Source organism: Anabas testudineus, chromosome 17 (genome assembly GCF_900324465.2).
Source record: "Anabas testudineus chromosome 17, fAnaTes1.2, whole genome shotgun sequence".
NCBI lineage: Eukaryota > Metazoa > Chordata > Actinopteri > Anabantiformes > Anabantidae > Anabas > Anabas testudineus.
In genome coordinates this window covers 4437361-4460664 of record NC_046626.1, presented here as the reverse complement: position 1 = coordinate 4460664, position 23304 = coordinate 4437361, and the positions used below count along the sequence as shown (strand labels likewise).

Here is a 23304-nt window from a genome sequence, read left to right as displayed (position 1 = left end):
TATTCTCTATGGCCGCCGCATCTTCCTCCTTCGCGACCAATGAGCAGTGGGCAAATCGCATCTGAGCGCTGATTGGACAGCGGACACAAAAGGATGAGAGGAGAGAGCTCTGAGCAGCACCGAGGCTGAGGATGCGTTCACGATCACCTGGTATAAATGAGTGGCATCGAACCACTTTGCACTGTATCTTAAGATGAGAGACTGTTTGCAGACAAACGAAAGCTGCAAAGATTCCCGGCTCAGTTTACCAGCATGGCTACCACAGTATTCTACACAGTTAGCGCTTAGTGGGGCCATTGTTTGTTTTGCAACAAGTCAGTGACCTAAAACACACAACCAGCCTGATTACGATTCATATAACTAAGCAGGAGCGCTGCATTAGAATACCTGGCTCCACAATCACATGACCTAAACCCAACTAAGATGGTTCAGGATGTGTTGGACGTCAGAGTGCTGGAAAAGCAGCCACAAATGTTCAGATGTATCTATGTGGGTATTTGTTCAGTGTAGTTGGCAAAGCTCTCTGACACTAAAGCTCTAGTCTATATTATACAGTATTTCTAGAGAATTGTCATCAGAGGGCTCAAACAAAAATAGTATAAATGGTATTATTTAAAGATACATTTAAACTCAACTTGCAAACTATGCTATTATATGTCCTTGTAATTCTGGTTTGATTGACTGCATAGGGACAAATGCTGGCTGTTAACTAACAGATCATTAGTGTGATGCTCTTGTATCATGATGGTAAATTCAACTGAATACAGGATCATGCCAGGAGACAGTGCTGCAATACTGTTTCACACCACAGGATGGGGCTGCAGTCAGAACGAATCCAGCCTCCTATGCCAATCAATCACCCCAGAGCTCTTTAAATTTCACTTCTGAAACCATCTCTGTCTCACTGAACACGATGTGTACGAAAACATACATGCACTTAAACCAATGGTGCAAAACACAAAACAAACTGTTATCAGTGTTGACCTTTAAAATCCCATCGCTCCAGCTCCAACAGTGACCAGTGCGACTGTCTCAGAATGTGTTGCTGTGGAAACAGCTTCTCTCCTTTGTACTTGCGGTGGAGTGTTTCAGCGGCTCACACTTTGGAAGTTATGAAAAGGAATCTGATTAGACGCAAAGAGTTCAGAGAGATCAGATCGCTTCCACCAGCTTCAGAAGCCATGCAGTGCCACATTACCGTTTGATGTGAGCTGGTGACAGGATCCACAGAAACACAGCTCTCGTATTTACTGGCTGTTTGGACTGCTGTGCTTCCCCTCTCTGCAGTCTACAGTAATAATGCAGTATAATATTCACAATATCTGACTATGTCTGAAAAACGTTCTGAAAAGCAAATAAATAAATACTCTTTTTACAAAATAGTTACAATGAAGTTATGATTTCTCTGTTTCTATTAAATGCTTCCTTATATAATGCACTCCAGTATGACCAGCAGACCGGTTTGCAGTATTAGTAGTATTCAGTAAGTTTAATTTAAATATTCTAAAGGGTGTATACATGGGCAGTGGACAGGACTTCCTTCTGTGGTCTTAAAAATGGCATATGGTTTCTTTTATTGACCAAAACTAATTTAAAAATACATTAAAAGAAAAGAAACTAGATTTGTAATGAGATATTAAGAGAAGAAAAAGCCTAAGAGCAACATGTCATCAGCATACAATTGTCCATTAAAATGCAAAGTAGCTAAGATTGTATTATTTTACCATATTGCCATAATAGATGTGGATCAGCTAGCTGAAAAAGCAGTGGATAGTCACAGTTCTTACAAGTCATCGTCTGGGGAACATAACAGTCAATCTAATAGTCATTTTGACAGGATTAATTCTATGGGGACCACTTGCAATCCAAGCAATGGATATTGCTGTTGATTGCGCTCTAACTTAATTAGCATATTCAGATCAAACTATGTGGTGGCAAAGTTGAGATGATGAGAAATGCTCGGATATGGCGGACTGGACATTTAAACAAACTATAACATCTATACTAGGAGTTTCTTCTCACTGACTCTAGTGTTTCTCCATGTATAGACAGACAGACAGACAGATAGACAGCGGATGCTATGTTTGTTGTCATTGCCAGTTTCACACACCTCACTGTCTCATCATCACCCTCTACTTTCAATTCAGTACCCATGGGGTCTTTTCTGTTAACACAGGTTCAAATGAGCATGTATTTCTCATTGCAGCATTCTGCTTCACACACACACACACACACACACACACACACACACACACACACACACACACACACACACCTGCGAGCAGCTCCTCATGCAATGCAGCTACATTTCCTACTGATGGATGGACAACCGAGCTGCTCCACTGTATCAGACAGGTGCCTTGCTTAAGGCGACTTCAATTTTTAGATTAGGTCAGATGAAACTTTAATGATCCCCGTGGAGATGTCAGGTCATTAGTGCAGCGGAGGATAGGCTACAGATAAGAATAGCTCAAACACAGTATACTACAAGAAGCAGAGGAACGGAAGCATAGTGAGATTGAGAATGCAATTAAATGAATAAACATACAGTTTTGTAGTGTAATGCATGCATTAAACTACATTGGAAGGTTTAGTTTAAATTCATATGGCCTCTTCTCCCACTGTTAATATATGACATTTTGGCAGTGATGTGTGCTGATAATCCAAATCATTCCTTGTGCACTGAAGCAGACAGTGCATGCAAGAACAATGTGTGCACAATTTAGTTTGCCATTGATGCCACTGACTGTGGCATTTGGAAAAAGCTTACAGTTGACTGAACAAAGAAATGTTAGACAAAGAGGAACAGAGAAAAAGAGAGGGAGACTAATATAGATAGAGCCAGAGATAGAAAAGAGTCAGAGGATATTTCAGTTTAGCTGGGCTACAAAACTTTTTCTAGTCTCCTTTTATGCTCAAACTCCCTCTAGTAAAAAGTCTTTGTACTGATTTGGCATGTGTCTGTGCATATATTGTAGTCTTTCTTCCCAGTTTTACAAAGAGCCCAGGCCTGGGTGGGAGACGTTCAAGAGGCAGGAAAATTATAAGTTATAGTTGGTTACGGAAACAATGTACAGTGCAATTTTGCTGTTGATTGGCCATCAGGGGTGGTAAAATGTTCCATGAACTTCAAATTTAGTGTCTGACACAAAGCTTTTTCCTTTGCAGCTGAAATTAACAAAGAAATGGTAGCCGCTAATCTCAGTTTGGAGACTAAAGAGCTAATTGGCTAATCAGCTTGTAAACTTTAGCTCGTCAGATTAAAACCGAGCGAACTTGAACGGCTTAAAAGCTTCATTGCAAATGTCAAGGTTGGTCTGTTCAGATGCTAAATGTTGTGGTTGTGGTTTGATACACAAGGCTGTTTACAAACAGCTAACACAAGACTGTTTAAAATGTGGCCCAGTGTTATAAATGTTATAACGAGAGGAAGCACTCGGAAACCCCGAGATTGAGAAACACCGGACTACCACTAATTTATTTATTTTTTAAATCCAAGTAATAAAAGGAAGTGGAAACAATAATGCAATAAAGTGTTCCAGTGTTCCCTGAAACCCAAATTCAGCTAAAAGTGACTTTATCTACCACTAATAGCATCATTCAGTAATGTCTTTGTTTTGTGCAAGAGCAATTAAATCATTCATTTACATATTATTTATTGCATACGTGTAAGACACAATTAAATAACTGTGTATAAGACAAATGAATGAGGATGTGCTTAGTCTGTTATGTCCCACATATCTAGTCTGGTTGACATTTGATCTGGGTTTAAAACTACTTTTAAAGCTTTTTCCAAATGTGTCTTGTCCCCCTCGCTCAAACATTTCTAGACACACCCCTGCTTTAAAGGAGAATTGTTTTCCTCCATTGACTACAAGATAGTCGATCATCAATCTAAATATCAGTAAATAAACAATATATTTTGGTGAATTTAAAATTACATCATTACAGCTGTTGCTCTTCCAGCTGCTGTTGCCTCTTGTGTGCAATTCCTCAGTCACATACTGCAGTTCCCCTCATCACCTGTGGGCGTCGCTGCTGACATTGGTACCAAAGCCGTCTGTCAGTTTGTCTGGCAGGGATGGGGGGATGTTGTATTGTGAACTAAAAGAGAGGGAGAGAGAGAGAGAGAGGGGGAGGGAGAGGGAGAGAGAGAGAGAGAGAGAGAGAGAGAGAGAGAGAGCGCACCTCTGTCGCTCTCCCTGCCTCCTCTCCTGTGCGCAGTGCTCCGGCCCGGCCGCTCCTTCCTTCCTCATTTCCTCCCCACAGCTGGCTCTCTCCTCTCTCGGATGCTGGCTTGCCTTCTCCTTCCACACACCGCGCTGGACCAAATACTTTGCAGGGTGGAATGACTGACTACCTGTTTTGCATGGTCTGATTTTCGGGAAATTCGCACGTCGGAAAGGAGGGGAGTCAAGAGGGAAAACGGAGGCTCTCCATCCCCCGAGGGAATTTATTTTACAGTAAGCAGGCGCAATGTCATTCCAGTTTCCTCATTCCGCTCGTCTCACGCCTCCCATCTGTGCGAATGTTTTTTTTTTTTTTTTTTTTTTAATGCTAAAATTGAGGAGCCTGCTGGGAATAAGCCTGGATGTTGCGTTATGCTCGAAGTGTGTGCCAGATGTTTTTGCTATTTAATGGCAGCTTATTCCGAGGTGTGGTGTGGAATGTGTTTTTGTGTTATGATGCGCTAAAGGGCTGTGGTGCACTTGCGATCGTGAACTGAAAATGGACCCCCCCCCCCAATCATTTGAGCTAGACTCGCCATCCATCCATCTGAGGCCGGGGTGTGTGTGGGGGGGGGTCGTAGGAGAAGAAGGGGGTGAGGGGTGGCTGATGCGAAAACGGTATTACCTTCAGATTGACCTAAATGTGAGCGATATTCGTAAGATCATCACGTGTGACAGCGGCTGCAACATCTTTGTGATGCCTTTGCAGGCATGGTGAAAATATCTGTTTCCTTCAGCCACCACCAGGCATGTGGACGTAAGAGGAGCACCTGGCCTCCCTGTGTGCTCCAATGCTCCATGTTGATCACAAAAAAAAAAAAAGAGAAAGAACCCTTCACGGTGTGTTTTTTGATCAGCTCCAGGCTGTTTCTCACCCCCACTGTAGAGTCATTAATGTCATTCATCACTTTGCCAGCATTACTGTAGTTCAACACAGCGTCACAGCGTTAACTGTCTGTGGCTTTCTGCTCTGTGACCTGGCAGAAATTAGGGGCCTGCCACCGTCTACTGAATTAGCCCTCACAACACATCCAGGATTTCCAGTTTATGATGCATCATTTAAAGTTCATTCCTGTGTTATGCCTTATGAGCTACAGTGGTGCACAGATCACAGATCACTCCCAAGATGGAGGAGCTACCCAACCCTAGTGAGAACTTTAATGTGATGGACACTGGGGGAGTTGGGGGATCCTGGAGGAGGGGCTACTGATTAGGCCAGCAGAACAGATTATGGCTGAAAGGGGAGAAATGTCTCTGCAAGTTGGTTAGCAGCATTCTGCTCGTGTCTTGTAGATCACTGGATTGGTGCATGTGCAGTATGTTGCAGCAGATGTTTCTTGGGGAGGGCTGCGAAGAAAACACGTTGAGGATCAGTGGAGGTGGCACCACAAATAATGGTGGTGATGTGTTCATATTGATTGAGGTGGACAATAGAGCGCTGATGCTAGTGTCTCTACCTTTTGACCTCTAGTCTCCCGTGGGTGTAACCGTGCAACCTTCCTGCAGGGCTAATGGAAAGTCTCACAGTTCCTATTGACGCTGGGAACCAATACAATCACAATGGAGGAACTGAAAATGCTGAAATTTCAAATCTTTTAGCTGTTGTGTTGAAGGCTCTGGTTCCACTGTTTGTACTGACCTTTCACTTAAACACGTGATTCCCAAATATTGTGACCTCCTAAAATAATTCAGTATATTGGATATAGCTCACAGTTGGTTAGCTTAGCTTAGCTTAGCTTAGCATAAAGGCTGGACACAGGGGGGGAGCAGCTAGCCTGACTCAGCCCAAAGCTTAAAGAATTTATGTCTGAAGTTTACCTTAATAAATAACACTTCATATATTGTTGTTTAACCCTTAGGGGTCTAGGCCTATTTTGGCCACTTTGGACAAAAGTTGTCTGTATCGCTCTACTTGTTTGTTTTTATGTTGCGCTATTTTACTAGTCATGTGATCTGATTACTTATTAATGAGACCAGTGATGTCATATTTATGAGACAGATATGAGAGTGGTATCTAACTTTTTGTAAGGCAGGAAATATGTGTGTTATTTTGTACATCTGATTGCTTTAAAGTACAGTAAGGTGACAATCACTTAATAATTCAAATGTAAACATCTTGACATCGCTCTGATTGATCTTGCAAGCTCTTAAGGGACGTACCACTATCCGGCCTCATAATCCAGAAATAGATATAATTGTCAGTGTTTTAATGCCAATGCGCTTGTTGTGACTGTGGCATGAACACGATTGCGTTTGTAACTCCTTGCCTCCAGTAATCATTTGGTCTGCCAGAGTGCACACAAACAGCGTGTGTTTACTGACTGCTACAAGCCAGATTTGCAACATCTCAAAGCGGAGCTCTAAACACTTAACACGCACAGGTGAAACTGCCAGCCAGTGTTCTCGTCACACAACATTTAACTGATCAAAGAGCTTCTTTTCCCAAATCTAACTGCATGCGTTCCACTAACATGCGCAGCAGCATTACAGGAAGCCAGAAGCCTTCAGAGTACGTTCACATGCTACTCTGGGGTGTAATAGGCCTCCACCTCCACCCACATGCTCCCAGCCCACAGCCCCACTCTTCATTTCTCTGCTTAATTGCTAAAGATCCGTGGTGGATGTTGGAGTGACCCTACAGCTACATCCCAGGTGAAAAGCCTGAAAAGTGATGCACTCCGCCACGGTTCAGGGAAGTGTTAAGAGCGTGTTATCATCCTTCTCCAAAGACTTGCCTTGGCTGCTGCAGCAGGCTTCATTAAGTTTTTATATTAAGAAAATGATGCATGTGATGTGGACAAACTCTTAATAACCTCTTCCTGAAAGTGATGTGGGAAGACCCAGAAAAAAAAATATTGGTTCCCATATTGATCTCTCGATCTAGACTAATGAATAATGTACAGTTTGGACGCTGCATTTAATTTGGCTCAGAAGCCGATAACGTAACAGAGAATGAACACAGTAATGTAAACCGTTCGTCCATCATCTCAAGTGGTTGTGATACATTTTGCTCACAAAATGAGCACACATTATCTCAGAATTGCTGAGATATGAAAACACAGCACCAAAAAAAAAACAAAAAAAAAGGTGCAGCAACCAGCACTTTTAATGCGTAACTATTTGGCATGTTATGTGACGGCTAATAAAGTGAAGCAGCAAGATAATCTGTTCATCTGCAGATGCATCAGTCACAAAATCTATACTGTGAATGAATTAATGTCTTAAAGGCTACGATGTTAAAAATAAAAAATAAACTGCACTGAGAAATAAATAATTGATAATAGATAAATGAGACCAGCCAACAGGGATATTAGAGATTGACAAATACTTAATCAGTATGAAACATGACCCACTTTGTAGCTGTGTTAATATACTATAGTAACTATAGTAACAAGTTTGTTCTGGTACCCACTGTAAACTTTGTGTAACATTATGTAGAACAAGTATCTGTATGCAACTATGAAATTGTTGACAGCTGTCTTTGGGCAAGAGGCAGGTAAACCCTGGACACGTCGCCAGTCTAACACAGGGCTGACATATAGATGCAAACAACCATTTACACTCACAGTCACAATTTAGAGTTACCAGTTAACCCCAACTATATATAAGGACTGTGGGAGGAAGTCGGAGTACCCAGAATACCTGGAACTCCACACAGAAGGGCACCCAGCCAAAGCCAGGATTCAAGCCCACAGCCTTCTTGCTATGAGACAACAGTACTATCCAGTATACCACCATGCCACCCGACAGTACAGCCAATAATAATTATTATTATAATTATTTTTAGTATATGTAAATATTTAACAAATGTTAATTATGTGTGAAAATGTAATAATACTTCTTAAGAATAATAATTATTTGCAAACTCATTCCACTACCTGCTATTGATATTTCTACTATTAGCAATTATCAGTGTTCATAATTTACACACTTCATATTTATAGAACCATGGCAATATAAAATGACAGTCAAGGGCTGAGATGCATATTTAACAATGAATCACCACCTACTGTACATGAATCAGTCATCAAGTGTCCTGATAACCTTGTTCAGAAACAGAGACACATGGTGTGAGTGTGTGCATGTGTGTGTGTGCGTGAGAGAGCGTGACAGAGACATGGAGACGAGGTGTTGCCAGGTCATTGTCCCCCAATCATGGCAACATCTGATATGCTACCTGGTCAACAGCCTCTTTATGCCTTGCGCCCGTCAGAGTGGAGACACAGTGAAAGATGCAGAAAGCGTATCATGTTTAAAACACCAGGAAAAGACAAAAAAGTTAAAAGAAAACGGAAATGACAGCAGAATAATAAGTTGAAACATTATGACCAAAAAGGGGCACTTGATAAACAAAGAAATGATATAACCCTATATACAATAGTATTAACTATAGCAATAGCAATGTGGCATTATCATACATTTTCAGTCCAGTGCAACGACATGTCCTGGTACTGTAGTAAATCTATAATAGTATAGTATCTAGTATCTAAATGTGGAATGCCTTGACTGTAAATCCATGCTAGAAGGTCTTAGATGATGTAGAACTCACCATTTGCAGAAATTTTGTTTTAATTTGTTCTGCATGAACTTAAACTCTATAACTACCTACAAAAATTATGTTAAGCCTTTGGATTGAACAGGTTTTCTTTATTGAGTGGCCAAAAAAATGTGATCTGATCCTCATTGAGTCAAGAACACACAAGGTGCCTAAGCTAACAACACACAAATAGGTCTAATCATACATCATCATTGAATACACCCATTAAATATTCAGAGTGCTGGTGGAAAGAGGAAGTGTAGCCCGTTGAATAACTGCTGAGCGTCCAGCAAAAACCTCAAACTAGAGCTTCTTACGCACACAGTGTTCAGGAGGAATTAAGGACCGTTCTTACTTATGGAGCTGCCTGAGTTCAGACATATTCCTAGAAAGACCCTCTTGTGGTCATTCCACAGCTTCTCTGTTGGATTAATGTCTGGGTTCTGACTGAATCACACTTTCTTTGAAGTTATTCTGCAGTAGATTTACAGTCATTGTCCTGTTTATCACCCAGCCTCTGCTGAGCTTCAACTCTCTTCAGATAATTCAGTCCACAGAAATTTTCATACTTATCATAGCAAAGAAAAAATAAACCTTAATTCATAGACAGTTTGTCCAACTATGGACTGATAAATAGTGTATCTCAACTCTGAGCTACAGTCTGACTTTACTTTGTGACCCTTTCCAGCTTCTTTCAAATCCACACTTGACTCTACTGTACGTCTTCTGTCATCTTTTGTTCACATCACATCAGCAGATGCTTGGACATAGCCTGATCTAAATCTTTGTTTGTTGCGACTGACAGTAGCTCCTACCGCCGTAGGTTGTTACATTGATTGGACTCCAGGTTTGATAACTCTTTAATCCAATTGTTTCGCTTTTGTTTATGTCATTAGCCAAGAGGTTCACACTGTGAAGGTTTGAAGGTTGTGCCGGGTGCCTACATTACCCACAGTGCAACTTCAGCAGTGATAGTTCCGTTGGGTTTGTGTGTTATGGCAGTTCTAGCGTGTTCACTGAAATAGCATTAAGATTGTGGCCTCAAGCACAGATGAAGAGTAGGGTAAAGAGGTCTGGTGAATACCCCTAGTTTTTATTTATTTATTTTTAGTTTTGAACACCAACCAAAGCTGACTTAAGTGACATGACTTGAGGAAATATATTTTTTTTATTTTTATTTTATTATCAAACTTTTCACAGCTCCTTCTGGGATGATAAAAAAGGCTTTATACAACTTTCTTTGCATATGGAGTATTAGACCACAAGGCCTGTAAACAGACTTTGATGTATATAACTGGTGGGTTTTTCCCCAAGTTTATGAAATTGTGTTTCATTTTTATACCGTATATGCCAGTTTTTTTTATACAACATATATACCTACTATACTTATTCTGTATAGGTTTGTATTAATGAACCCATGGTCCCATGAGTGAAAGCCATAGGAAGAATCAATGGTTGATGGATGTTAAGTTGTGAGTTTCGCATCTGATCAGCTCTGTAGGTATACATTATTTTTAGGTCAGTCATCACTGAAAAATCTCTATCACGACTTTAATGCGAGTGCTCCTATAACCAGCTGTATCTCTGTATGCCGTGCTGAACAGATACCTGTCTTCTTTTCAAATGTAGGACAGCAAATCCAGTACAGTGTCATACTCCATACCAAAAAACGAGGCTCATACTTACCGCTCAAAAGGTTGACTTAAAACCAAGTACTTTAACCAACAAGGTGAAGAAGTAATTTCTAGAGTGCATGTAAATGGGGTCATCCAACAGTGCTTGTGTAGACCTCTACATTAATACCTACAGCACTACACAGGCACAAACCTCCCACCAACCATCTCCTATCTCTGCAGCTTCCACTGCTGAATCTGGCTGGTTCACTAATGGATGATGGCAACTAACAGCTGCACTTTCTTCCCTGTCTCAGCCGTTGAGTGATTTATCCTCTTCTCCTCTGCCCTAAGAGGAGAGAGGAGCAAAGCACGAGCCATGGATAGGGTAATGGTTGTTTGTCGGACACATCATTTTATCACTTGTTCATTTGACTCGATGGTTGAGTGTGCACTTTGCAGCCAGAAAAGTCTTGCTGCGGGATCGCTTTGCTGTATCTATATTTACTATGGCACTCTTTTGGTTGGGCTTTAAACAGGCACTTGAATGACAACCATATGTGTCTCATTTTGCTCAGTTGAATCATGTCATTTAGTTGAATTTAGAAACCTAATAATACATAAGAAAAACCTCAGTCTGCTCAGCCAAAGGAGCACCACAGTATTTTCTAATCACTGCAGCACATTAGCAAATTAATGAGTCATGGATAAATGCGAGGCATCTTTTATCGCTGTCCTAAGTTCAGACCATCAACGTTTCAGCAAGCCCACTGTCCTCTCACTGCGGGGCACGGCTCAAACCCTGCATGTCCCTCTGGGCCGAGGGAGACAATAATACCACTCCTAATCCACCTCTCATTGTATTGCTCACCCAATCAATCCCCCATGGAGTGGGACGTTGCCAAGTTGCCGTTGCCAAGTTGTGGTTGCTGTAGCAACAGGGACTCGGTTTTGCCGTGATGTCAGCCAGGTGCGGCCTGGAAGTTTGAGTTCTAACAAGGACGACCCTTGTTGGGGATAATGAGCAAGACTCCGCTGTCATGGAGATGCCTCTTTTTTTGCACGAGGGGAGGTCAGCAAGGGGCGACTCCCAATTAGCCTGGTGTGTGTGTGTGTGTGTGTGTGTTAGGGAGAGAGGGAGTGGGTGCGAGTGGGGAGATGGTTTTCCTCCTCTGCTTTCCGGCATTGTGTGTATCAAACATATTCACAGGTGCAGCTAATAAAACAGTGGAATGGTTTAGGGCTGCTTAACAAGAACGTTTCAGTGTGTCCATGGATGACCAAAACCAAAACCAGCGTACCAGCTGGTAAAAATATATTGATCACATACTTCGGCATTTTTACATGAACACAATAGAAAAGTCTTTGCGATCTTACACAGAACATGGTTACTTTTCAATTCTTCACATGTCGATCCACCTTATTCTCCTCTGATATCAGTTCTGATACCTTAGCTCAGGGTCTCTATCCACCAGTACCCTCCTCTTCCCTAATACTATTGACGTCAGTACATGTCTGCAGCACTGTGTTCAACAAAGCCAGATGAGGCATTATTTTAACCCTCTTTTAGCATACAGGGTTTGAGCAATAAAAGAGTCAATCATGTGTTTGCACGTGCTGGATTTAAAATTTCTAGCTTCACATAAAGGGCATACATCTATTATTAGCAGTTAGACTGGTGACGGCACATTAATATAATCAGAATGGAATATCCTTTAACACACCCAATATAATAAAAAGATAGCAAATAACAATACAATAAAGAAGAAAATGACTTTATGTCTACTTATTGTGCAGTTCTTCCTTGATTAATGTACAGTTAAAGACTTGTCATATATGTCTATGTATATTATAACAATTACATATTATTGCCATATTGTCATTCTTGCTGAAAAACTCTTCCTGATGACATCATCGAGAAGAGTTTCTCAACAATGATGACATCATCTTCTCATAGTGCAGAGGTTGTAGTTTTAAGGTTGTAGCACAAGGAAAGCAGAGGGACGTTTTAATACCGTTCACGTGAGGTCGCTCTTTAGGACGGTAAATAAAGGGTTGGCATTAGATATACAGAGACAGCTCAAATTTGCATACAGAATATTCACTGCAAATGTGAAGCACCCCCTTTTTTTCCTCCAACATATGTCACCTGTATTTCCGTCTTTAAAATCCTTTCAGTCCCTAGGAAGTGGACAACATGAGGTAGTGGAGCTTACGGATCTGTTTATCTGCTCACTCTACGTTGCTCCTCTTCTTCCTTTCTTTATATTTTATTAGATATGCCATGATGATGTAAGTGTGTGACTTTGAATGCCCTTGCCTTTTTGCACGTGTGTTCTTTGTGTCGGTATTTGTGTTTGCGTGTGAGATTTGGACTGGGTGGGCGTTGGGAGGACTGGCAGCAGCCCGATAGTCGCTCTTTGTTCTCGCACGCTTTCAGCGTTTATGAACACTCGTGTGTAAGTGGGCCTTACGTAATTACAAACGAGCTTCTTTTTTTTTTTTTTTTTTTTTTTGGGAGGGAAAAACCATTACGTCCCTCTGGGCTTTTGAAGCCACTGAGTTAAAAAAAAAAAAAAAGACAGATTGCGATGGTCAAACACCCATTCATCACTTCTCACCTTGATGAGAACAATTCTCACTCTGCTTTATTTTTTACTGCCTGTGTTCTGTAGAGCTGGCAGAAGATACTCTCTCGACTTTTTCTTTTTTTTTTTACAAACAAAGGCATAGAAAGAATTTGTATTTGGGTGTGAAATTAATGGTTTTGCAGAGGCTTTGCCCCCTTGATGTGATTTTTTTTCAAGCTTTGTTCCTGTTCCCGTGTCCAGTTTAATCTAACAATACATTTGCACTTCATTTTGGCAAATAAAAACTGAAACCTCTGCAAAGAATTTTTGCAACTTCTCTCCCAGTGATGAAAATTTGTACTATTTAGTTTTCTTTGCTTCCTCCCCAACCTCCATTGCTCCATTGTTTTCTGTTTTACCCTGTTGGTTCATTTTTTGCTGACTGTGTGGTTTGCGTGGGGTCTGTTGCAGACTGCACGGTGTCAGTGTATGCTTTTGCTTCAGGCTGTGCCCTTGAGTGTGTTCTGACCAAAACTCCATTTCTCACTGCGAAAGCTAGAAGTGACCAGTACATATGAAAAAACACACACACTAATTAAGTTTGAAGGGTGTGAATATAAAAAGCATTTTAAAAGAGGGAGGGGATGGTATCTGTTCATTTTTCTCTGACAGTTTTTATTTCATAAGCATTTTTAAACTTTAAAGGGCATTCTAGTGCCCCCAGCCCTCATTAATTTCTAACCCTGTGCAAGCATTTGCTTGCTTGCAGGTTTTGGATAAGTGTGTGTGTGTGTGTGTGTGTGCGTCTTTGTGTGTGCAGCAGAGGAAGTGGCGGCTGGCCAGTGTAGCCCAGCTTTGTCTGGCTTTAATGCCTCTTCAATTCACTGTACTCACATGCAGCCAGCACACTGACGACAGCTAATCTCCTCTTTTTTATCTTAAAGGTTTGGTCAGCAATTCGGCCCCTTCTGTCAGGTGCAAAGCTTTCAAGCAGCAACGTTGCACTCCTAGTTGACCGCTTCACAGTGACCAACAGTCGTCATTATACATAGTAGGATTTTCACACAAAGTACACATATTTTTACAAATCAATTTGGCCAGTAAAAGCTGACTGTGTGCTCCATTCTGGTGTACTGTACTGAGCAGACAGTCATGATGCTGGAGGATAAACCCTGCTAACTTTGGCAATTCAGTCACTTTTCCTCTAACACTACCACAAACTTGATGAGATCAAGTTTTAAATGTCTTGAAAATTGAGTTTCTATTAGCAACTTCAGTCCCCCCCCCCCACACACAAAAAAAGAGCCCAGTGACACAGCGTGTGACTTTTTGGACAGATCTCAACTCGTTTCCCCTTGAAGAGAACCTCTCTGAAAGCACTGTCATGTGGCTGCCATGTGGTCCAGCGACATTATCGACCTTTTGAGCAGGCTTTCGCTACCTTCCTCTGAAAACGCTTGGCAACACTGGATGAATCCTAATTACTTTAATGATCCTGAGTTTTCATGTAGCAGCACCAGAAGGTCAGAAGGTCCACGTATCCAGTAACATATCTTTACTTTGGTGGTTTCTTCGCTTTTCCTGCAGTGACACAGCGACACCCATGTTCCCCACATGGTAAACTATAATAACTGTGGTGTCGTTAACATTTAATAGCACCACTTTGTCTGAGTACAGGCCCAGACATAAGGCCATTTTGTGAGTGAGATTCACTGTTTTATTGTGACGCTTGTCTAGAAATTTATCTCTTTGCATGTGTGCATCCACATTTTACCATCACAATAGACATGACATCATAGGTTTGCAAACTGTTGCCGTTTTTCTCAAAGAAGACTCATTACATCATTACTGTCTCTAACAGCCCCAGCAGTTAATGACATTGACAACTGCTTTCTGTGCTCATGCAACAACCCTTTTTTTATATCCAGGATACAAAAAAAAAGTATTTGTGGATTTATTTTATTCCTGGAAATTAATCATGTTATATGGGAAAACATTACCCAAATTAATTAGCTGGAAACGCCTTGTTATGAGATATTTAGACGTGAAATAAGCAGTGCAAATAATGAGGATGTCGTTTCCAGTCTCTGCCTGTGAAATTACTCCCGGCTCACAGGACCACGCCCATGCTGTTTGTGCATGGCTCTGGATGTGGGATTAGCTGGATGGAGCACTGTGACTGATCAGCGTGGCTGGAGTCTCAAACACGTGCACCGCAACCTGTGATAGCACACCTTTCAGTGAGTGGGTGCTAATTGATCACCGGGGGCTTTGTTTTCCTTTTCATCTTTGTGTGCAATGCTGCATCACAGGGTTATTTTTAAGCCTAAATTCTTGCACTATTATAAACTCATTAGAATATAGTTTGAAGTTTTTTATCGTCATAAGTTCTTAGAAGAGATTGAGGTATTTAAATCAGCTCAGATGACAGAAAGAAATCAAGACATTTACACTTGGGAGACAGAACAAGAAGGACATCAAACATGCTTGTGCTTTTTATAGCTGTTGGACACACGCTGTCAGCTATGTGGGACTTCTTCGAGTGTTTTATCACCAGACCCACTTACGCAAAAACGGCTCCAGCGTCTGGCAGCTGCTGATTGAAAACGTCACACTCTGCCTTCATGGAGACAAGCTTGGAGCACAGGATGGGCTTTTGAACATAGCTCAAAGGAATTATTTTCACTCAGATCTTTGTACTTTGACTAATAAGGATTTGTCAGGTTGAACTGAGCATCTCACTGATGACTAAGCATTGTGTCTGACTAGAGATGAAGATGCTTTGCAGTTTAATGGCCAAGGGTCAAATCCCTCAGAGATTTTCACCCAGCTGGCTAACATACTGTGCTCCATGTGCTCCAGCATGTGAGTTAGGCCTGGCTCTAGTAAAATAACAGTCAGACAGAGTGTCCTTACTTATCCTGGCCTTTGGGCTAAATTAATGAATCTCATTGATTTGTTGCAGTGAAATAACACTGTGCCCTCAGTTAACTCACTTTTCAGCTTAATTAATGGAAGACATTGATCAGATGATGATAAGCTGGATGTGCAATGTGCATCGTGTTGGATCTTTCTGTTAGTTGCCTGGATAGGCCTCCGTCTTATCTTCCTCTGCTAACAGTTTAATAATGCTGTACATACTTTGGGATAAATGCTAACATGCTGAGGATTTTCCATGTATAATGATGATTACCATAAATTAATAACTATACTTTTGTGTGTTGACATGCTAAAATGTCCTAATTAAGACTAAACGCAAAGTTTATGCGAGAACATGTGTGAGCATGGCAAAAGGCTGCAGACAGCTGAATGAGTGTTGCTGCCTCATTTTTAAATGAAAGTCCACCTAAAGACTGACTGAAAATGACACAGCAAAAGTGCCTCATAGAAATATAAGTTAGTCACTTTCCCCTGCAGATGTATTGTATTTAGATTTGCAGTGTATCGACAGTGTCTGTTTTCACTCTCTCTTTCTTTTCCAAGATCACACCATCAAAAGGAAAGAGTCAGAAGAAAGCCAGAAAGCAGCGTTTTCTGTCACTACACAGTTCAAATCTTTGAGCCATGCTTCCAAAATAAGTCTGAAATGAAGGGGAAATCAGATCAGTTTTCCAATAGCCAGGATTCTTTATTGCATGTAAACTCTGTTCCCTGACTACTTCAGCTTTTTCTGAGTAACCTGGTTACTTAAGTGCATGTAAATGTAAATGTTGGTCAGTCGTTTCATCATAAATATAATTGTTGCAAATGCCCTTAAAATATTGTAATATTATTTTAGGATATATCATCCAGCCCTAAAGCATAGTATAGGTGCAGCCAGTGTTATTTTGTTGCAATTTATCACAAGTATCTGACATTTTACTTAAAACAACATTTTACTTAAAAACAACAAATGTCAGCCTTGTGATGGTGCTAGAGTAAAGGTCAGGGGATCGCTGAAATCATTAAGCTTCATGCTCTGGACACATGCCAGGTTCCATGGTAATGCATGCTTTGGAGATATTTCAGTCTGGACAAACGTGGTAAATGACCACCCAGTGGGCGGGTTAAGATTGAGATGCACTGAGACTTATTTAATTAATTACTAATAATTAAGCAGTTAATTTTTTTCTCTGCCTTACTCTTACCACCAGAATCCTGGCGTATTCTGTATCTTTTCCTATTTTACAGTAGGCCCATGCTTTTCTCTAATTCGTCAATCTTTTTCATCTTGTTTACTTCTCCCATGTCTCTTCTTCTGCGATTCTGTATCTCTTCTGTGTCATGTCTTCATATTCCTTCTTTCGCTCTCTGTAATATAAAAACTTGTTAATTGACTTAATTAATGCAGTGTTAAAAACAGTTATCATTTCACATATACATAATTTTGTTTGACAATATTACCATAATAATACAGTTTGACATTAAACATGTTAGAAAATGGTCGCTGAAAACATTCAAAAAGTCTGTGTAGTGTTTTGTTAGACCGTTAAATTGTTTGTCATAATGTTTGTACTCGGCTTAAAGAATTAAAATGAGAAAAAAAAAAAAGACAAATGTATATTTGCAAAGCGCAAGCAGACAATTTCGGTTAAAAATAAACAAACAAGCAAGAATTCATGATTGTAGCGGAACCAGCTTCTTCTGGACCTGATGTTTCTGGGGGTTCTACATGATGGTGGGTTTCTAGGTCATCGGCCAAGAAAAACTATTTTGCTCACACAGCGTCACTTCAAAGCTTCACTTTCAAGTTTTGAAAGTCTGTCCTTTGGTCTTATGAGAATAAATCTGAGCTGTTAGGCACATTGATGGAGGCCATGGGAGAAGCTATCAACCCTTCTCAAAGATAACCATGGTGGTGGGAGCATAATGCTGTGGGGCTGTTTTGCTGCTTCAGGCACAGGGAACCTTGTTTGGATTCATGGGATCACGTAGAAATAAGATTATGTAGGATAATGTAAAAACACATCTGCTGCCAATCTAGCTTTAAGTCATTGCTTGATCTTCCAGCAAAACAATGACTTGAAGCATAGATTCAAGTTTCAAAATTTTGGACATCAAAATCGGGAACCTGGAATGTCCTTCTCAGACCTCAAATCTCAGTCCTTTTCAGAATCAGTGCCTAGAGATCAAAGTTAATGTCCATGCCCGAAAGCCACCTAGTTTGAATGTGCTGGAGCAATTTGCCTTGGATGAACAGGCTAAGAGCCCTCAAGAGACATGTGTCAACCTAGTTAGGAAGACCCTTACGAGGTTGTTGTCAGTTAGTCAGAAAGGTTACACCATTGACAACTAATTTTCAGAGGGACAATCATTTTGGTCATGTCACTTTGCTTTTCTTGTTTCAGTTCTATACATCTTGAATATCTTCTAGTCATTTTCATGGATAAGAGAAGGGTTTGTTTGTCATTTTAGGTTTGCTTATGCTTGTAGGTCAAGTACAGAACATGATGGAAGAGATACAGTACTTGCTGGCCCTTTTGTTCTGATATATCAGTTTTCGAATACCTAACCTTTAAAATCAGATTTATTAATCTTGCGTAATCAACACAGTTTTGTATGTTGTGTAGTTTGTTTTATGCAATCTCGCATATTGTTGGTTCACTGTTGCGCAGTTCAAAGAGTAGCAGTGTTGCAGCAGTGCATACACCAAATTATGCTAGAATTTATAATACTAAAAAGCATTTACCCAACATTTCAGTTCCAGTTGTGGTGCAGTGATTTGCTGCAATACACTGAGTCATTAGCTGGTATTTCTAATAACCTATATATGTTTCCTATGCAGTCAACTGAAACAGGATGATATAATGTCACTGTTATGACTGTTGTTCTTGTTTATAAGGGTGCTTCGTGTGACTAATTTTGTTTTCCTTTTTACTTAAATTGCCTCTACTCTATATGAGGATCTAGTCCCTAGCCACTTGAAACATGTGGTTTAGGTCTGGTCTCTTAAGGCTGGAGTGTGGAGAAGAGAGGAGAGGGGAAGAAAGAGGATGAGACAGCAGAAAGGAGCGTGAGGAAGTGGAAACAAATGCAGAAGGAGGCAAGAAGACGCTTTGTACACAAAGTGAACATTCTTCACCACTGACTGTGGGAGCCAGTGACACATGAAATATGAGAGACAGCAGCACTCTCCACTATTTATAGGACTGCAAGAGAGAAAGAGAAAGATAGAGAAAGCAGCCATGCCGCATACACTCCAGGGCAGAGCTGGCATCATTTTTTCATTTGCTAAAGAGGAATTGCGCCCAGTTTTCAGGATGCACAAATGTCATGGCAACAACTTTGGACGGGCCAGTCGCAAATCCTTTTTGCAGTCTCCGCATCCACTGGCCGTCACCTTCCCGTTGTATTCGCTGCACTAAACACATGCTCGCGGGAAGCTCTGGTTGTGGGTGTGTGTTGATGCTTTGTGACGATTCAAACCCATCTGTAGCTCAGCACTGTTTTTTGCACAAACTGCTAAAAATGTATCAGTGCTGCTGGGAATGTAACAGCACGTCCTGTTCAGCGTGAGATAAGCCAGGAGAAGCCACTGCAAAAGAAACACACAGCTTAGTCATTTAACTTATGTTTAGCTGAAGCTGTGACCTGTGAGTAAGAATCCAAAGAGACTGGAATTCATTCAAGTCCTGAAGTAGCCTGACAGCCACTAGAAATAACCCATGAGGGTGGATGGATAAATATTTGGGTTCATCATTTGGCATCACCCATTATGTTGTTCTTGATGCAAGATGATTTAGATTGATGTGACCCCAAAACAGACAGAAATAACCTGAACTGGAGGAAAAGAGTCTAAATAAAGAAAAACCATGGCCTGCCATTTTAAAAGCTTTTTCATGGAAAACATCCTTTTTTCTTTAGTGCAGATATTAAGAAGTTGCACTTGTGCGATTTAAAACAGGCATTCGAAGCAAAGCTGATATTTAAGAGCTTTTGAACACGTTTCCTTCTTGACATTTTATGGGTCCTCCTACTTGCATCATGCTGTCCACAGTCATCTCCGCTGTTTGATGCTGCCGTCCTCGTGTTTGAAGTTGAGCTTTAGCCGTGGTCCCGGGCAGAAGCCTCCGGGGCCATTGTTCATCTTTAATGTTGTCTTCCATAAGCGATTTCTCCAGTGATGTCATTTCTTCTGAGAGAAGCCCTTCAAAGCCAGGCTGATGCATTATGCATGGACTACAGTAGATAGCCAGTGTGCTAGCTATGCTGGGGTGGTGATGGTGATACTTGTAGTGCGGTGAATAGCAATGAGAAGCCTGTGTAATGTTTCATAATGTTCCTCCATGATCAACGCTTTAACTCTACTCAATCTTTATAGTTATATGTGCAAATATCACTTGGCTATGCTTTAATGAGGATATTATATGGCAAACACAAACTGCACTGTCAAACAAATCAAATTTTAGTGGTCCACCAATTAAATCCAGATTCTCATACTGTTTTGTCTACGTTGGAAAGCTGCTGTGGTTGCATCCATAGATGGGGACTCATAGTCCCCATACTCATAAGTTCTGTCGATAAATAATAGAGCAGCAGTGGCAGGACACTAAGTCACATTCTGAGGACTTTTTTCCACATATGCAGTGCTCTGCTAAATGTAAAGTAGGTTGTGAATAGGGACACACACAGAAGAACACAAGGTCATTAGTAGAACAGCAGTCAGCATCGTACACCAGATATCAGACTCTACTATGTAAGAGTTATAAAAGGAGGAGAAACATTAGAATCTGTTATTGGTGGAAATCGGTGAGATGGATTTTGAACATGTAAATCCTCTGGATTTCATCTCTAACACACACTCAGATGTCAGAGCTCCTGCAGTTTGACCAACAGCCGCTGTAACGCTCATTCCCTGATCTTGTCGTTCACAAACATCTTGTTCTACTGTCGCCCAGTTTGAATTCCTCAGTGGGTGGAAGAGGCTAGTGCGAGATTTAATTTGTCTTTGCACTGTGTTTATCACCGCAGTAGTAACCTCTGTAATTATACCATGCGCTGAAGCCGCTCGCGAGCGTTGATCTCTTAGAAGGATCTAAGGGAAATATGTATAATTCATGATGTTGATCATATTTTTAGCCGCTCTGACTGGTTGTTTGAAGACAGAGAAATAGCATAGTAGCAAACAAGGGCGACTTCATGACGAAAACGAGGTTCAACTCCTAGAGTGAACAGTTTTTCTGCAGCTACCAGCTGGGGGCTTGTTCAGCACGAGGGGAGCCTTGGATTTTTTGTTTTTCTTCTCTCAGGTTCCCACTTATGTATTTTCAAAAGTGAAAAAAACTAAATTAACATCAGTGCCGGGGTTGCCGTCCTCCTTTATTCTTATTTAATTTCGTTTTCTTTCAAGCTAAAACAGACGTGGGAATACTCTCAGAGCAGTGTCACTGCAGTGAGTGCCATTACACTACATGAAAAATTGAACTCTTAAGCTCTGTATTGGCCACATTTCCCTGTTCGCTAGAGTGGCATAATTTGTAAGGGAAACCAGGGAACATGTTCTTTCATTTTAAATTGGAGACGACGGACTACATGATATTTGAGACATGAGAGGCTGATCTTTATGAACACTAATAAGACATTTGCTCAGTACATGCAAAACGATTCACTTTGCTGTTGCTTCTGAAAGGTAGATACTGGGCTGTTGTGTGTGTGTGTGTGTGTGTGTGTGTGTGTGTGTGTGTGTGTGTGTTGTGTTTCTGAATGGAAGTTGTGCATTTTATTGAACTCGGTGGGAAACTCTGTGAACCCTTTCCCTCCCTCCCGGCGTGTATTCGTTCATCAATAAGAGCACATTAGCGGTGACCGGCTGTGTGCGGAGGTCAGCTGTGTTGCTTGCTTGTGGTTATTCTGAGCTTCGTCGCTCATCGTGTTTCATCAGCAAACCAGTAGGGGTCTCCCATGGACCCAGCACTCCCAGCCAATGACAGTAAAGCATGACACAGTTGCACAAGCATCTTCGTGTTATTTCAGTTGAATTGTCAAAGCTTTAAAATTGCTCCTGAACCTTAAACATTTTGGAATTATCTTATAATTTTGGAAACATATATTCATTATATATTTTATAGTGCATTTCTGCTTGCTTGTGTGTAAAATGATATGACCACACATATGTGAAACACTCAAACATTACATCAATGTCATTGTTGAAGGCCTCAGTCCAAGACTGTGGACATTACTCTGCTGTTAGAGCCACAGCACTATTCTGCTTTCAGACCTTCCACAGATTTCGACACCTGGCCGCAGGAATTTGCTCCTGGTCATGGTTTTCTTGTATTTGTAGCACCCTCCATTTCTGATGACCAGACATGTTTGCCAAATTGTGTTTTTGTGTGTTTTACAAGGTTACTGAAGGACACTTGCTGCATATCATAAGCTTATGTTCTATCTGTGTGTAGTTCCTGCACAGTAGTGTCTAAAACGTAGCTACTGCACCCGTCTCCTGTTTTTCAGACTTCTGAGATGAGAAAATATGAATTTATCATTATGTATGATGTGATATAGACATCTGTACACATTCAAAAGTTAATTTCAAACTGAAAGATCAAAGTTGTGCATAAAGACAGTGCTTTAGAGAAAAGAGCCATGATACAAAATGAGATGCATGCAGAGGCACGACATCCGTCATTGGCATTTAGTGACGTTAGGCTTGCAGTCTGCATCACAATTCATCTGTCTCCAAAATTTAATGTTTTTATACAACTAAACTGCACCCATCATTATATTTTAGTAGAACATAACTACAACCACCTCATGTTTTACCATAATGAGAATTTATTTTTAATTCACTTGAATGTTCCCAGATAATATATTTTATATAATATAACTATTATTACAGTTTTTTTAATGTTCTGTTCATCGTCCTTGGGTAAAGTTCGAGAAAAAATCTAAGGGAGACTTCAGGTGCAACATACTTATTTACTTTTAAACACATTACAACGTTTTCCTAAACTTAACCACATGTTGCTTAAAGCTGCCCACACCATCCACTCCCATCTTTATGCCCCCTGGTCCATTAATAAATGCAGCGCTGCAACTCCACTGATCTTTTTTCTCTTTTTTGTAGATATTACTTGTACTGCCACGACTGCAGTTTGACAAAATTTTGACAAAATCTCCAAATTTTTGACCAAAACCAGCTCCAGATTTAGAAAGAATAGTGAACATCCTTCTTACAAGAGAAACTACAACAAGGACTATCTGTGAATTAGATAGAATGAAAGATGAAACGAAATATGGAGGGAAAGCAAACAAGAGTAATGACTTGTGGTTTAAAGAAAATAAGCAAACAAACAAAATTTAGGTTGGGTAGGTGGGAGAACAAAAAAAATCTCTAGGGGCTTCTGAAATCGTCTCCTCTTACGAGAAACAGAGAG

The 23304-nt window shown here is 40.7% G+C and overlaps 1 protein-coding gene across 4 annotated transcripts in view; it reads left to right on the top strand.

Moving 5' to 3' along the window:
• The first annotated feature begins 4259 nt into the window (after window positions 1-4259).
• The window catches only part of ctnnd2b (catenin (cadherin-associated protein), delta 2b), a 131518-nt gene continuing 112473 nt past the window's right edge, over window positions 4260-23304 (top strand). For all 4 annotated transcript variants that reach the window (XM_026375509.1, XM_026375508.1, XM_026375507.1 and 1 more), the window contains exon 1: window positions 4260-4463. The gene's annotated coding sequence lies outside the window, so the exon portion shown is untranslated. The remainder of the gene's footprint in view (window positions 4464-23304) is intronic.